The sequence below is a fragment of the Penaeus monodon genome, chromosome 24 (assembly GCF_015228065.2).
Source record: "Penaeus monodon isolate SGIC_2016 chromosome 24, NSTDA_Pmon_1, whole genome shotgun sequence".
NCBI classification, from domain to species: Eukaryota; Metazoa; Arthropoda; class Malacostraca; order Decapoda; family Penaeidae; genus Penaeus; species Penaeus monodon.
In genome coordinates, this window is record NC_051409.1 from 4,069,993 (window position 1) to 4,070,284 (window position 292).

The following is a 292-nucleotide window of genomic DNA, read 5'->3' on the forward strand; positions in this document are numbered from 1 at the left end:
AGTAACATGTTTTATTAATGTACGAATATCTAATTCTGATTTATCAATTTTTTCACGTCTCCCTCCTATGAATATTTCCTTCTTTCGTTACAAAGTCATGAAATGAAATGAGAGAAAAAAAAGATAAAAAGATAAGGATAAATGTAAGGAGAAGAGAAAAACATGATTATTATAAAATTAATTAAAGTTAATATTAATTTGGGATTGTTGTGACTATGGTGGAGATATTTTTCGTAATAAAGTTGATAACAGTTGTAATTAATAGTACTGATAATACTAGTTTTTGTTGTTG

At 25.0% G+C, this 292-nt stretch overlaps 1 long non-coding RNA gene across 1 annotated transcript in view; it reads left to right on the forward strand.

Moving 5' to 3' along the window:
- The window catches only part of LOC119588479, a 38,246-nt gene that overhangs the window by 36,140 nt on the left and 1,814 nt on the right, over nt 1-292 (forward strand). The gene's annotated exons all lie outside the window — the stretch shown is intronic.